At 40.2% G+C, this 1,201-nt stretch overlaps 1 non-coding gene across 1 annotated transcript; it reads right to left on the bottom strand.

Annotated features, from left to right (window-relative positions):
* Window positions 1-910: 910 nt before the first annotated feature.
* Window positions 911-982, bottom strand: TRNAC-ACA (transfer RNA cysteine (anticodon ACA)). Its single transcript has one exon. It is a non-coding gene; the product is annotated as a tRNA-Cys (tRNA).
* Between the last annotated feature and the right edge of the window lie 219 nt (window positions 983-1,201).

Here is a 1,201-nt window from a genome sequence, read left to right as displayed (position 1 = left end):
CTTGTGGGTGGTTAGTGATATTTCAGTATGATTTTTTAGTATATTTCCTTGATGACTAGCTGAACACCTTTTCATATGTTTACTGGCCATTCTATTGTTGTGAAATGCTTGTTCAGTTCTTTCGCTCATTTATTTTCAATTGAGTAGTATTCCCCTTCTATTGGAAGTGTTCTTTGTATATTCTGAATTGAGCCCTTTATCAGTTACATGTATTGTGAATATCTTTTCTCACTCTGTGTCTAGACTCTTTTTTAAAACCTTCTGAATGGTATCTTTTGATGAACCAGTTTTTAATTTTTTGATGAATCAATGTTTTTAATTTTAATAAACTTCAATATATAAATATTCTTCCTTATGGTTAGGGCTTTTTGTGTCCTATTTAAGAATATTTGCCTACCTCAAGGTCAAGAACCTATTCTTGACCTGCGTTTTCTTCTAAAAGCTTTCATATTGAAGTCTATAGACCGCATAGAATTGGTTGTTTGTTTGGTTGGTTTTTGCTCTGTTATAAAGCAAACCTAGATATTTTAAAAAGCAGAGACATTGCTTTGCTGACAAGGGTCCATCTAGTCAAAAGTATGGTTTTTCCAGTAGTCATGTATGGATTTGAGAGTTGGACCCTAAAGAAGGTTGAGGGCTGAAGAATTGATGCTTTCGAACTGTGGTGTTGGAGAAGACTCTTGTGAGCTCCTTGAACTGAAAGGTGATCAAACCAAGCAATCCTAAAGGAAATCAATCCCAGATATTCATTGGAAGGACTGATGCTGAAGCTGAGGTGAAGTGAAGTCTCTTCTCTTCAAAGTCCGACTCTTTGCAACCCCATGGACTGTAGCCTACCAGACTCTTCCATCCATGGGATTTTCCAGGCAAGAGTATTGGAGTGGGTTGCCATTTCCTTCTCCAGAGGATCTTCCCAACCCGGGGATCGAACCCAGGTCTCCCGCATTGTAGGCAGACGCTTTACCGTCTGAGCCACCAGGGAAGTTCCAATAATTTGACCATCTAATGTGAAGAACTAACTCATTTGGGAAAGACCTTGATGATGGGAAAGATTGAAGGCAGGAGGAGAAGGGGATGACAGAGGATGAGATGGTTGGATGGCATCACAGACTCAATGGACATGAGTTTGAGCAGGCTCTGGGAGTTGGTGATGGACAGGGAAGCCTGGTGTGTTGCAGTCCATGGGGTCACAAAGAATCAG

The sequence above is a fragment of the Ovis canadensis genome, chromosome 15, assembly GCF_042477335.2.
Source record: "Ovis canadensis isolate MfBH-ARS-UI-01 breed Bighorn chromosome 15, ARS-UI_OviCan_v2, whole genome shotgun sequence".
In the NCBI taxonomy this organism is placed as follows: domain Eukaryota; kingdom Metazoa; phylum Chordata; class Mammalia; order Artiodactyla; family Bovidae; genus Ovis; species Ovis canadensis.
The sequence above is the reverse complement of the archived record's forward strand: the minus strand, read 5'-3'. Positions and strand labels throughout refer to the sequence as shown.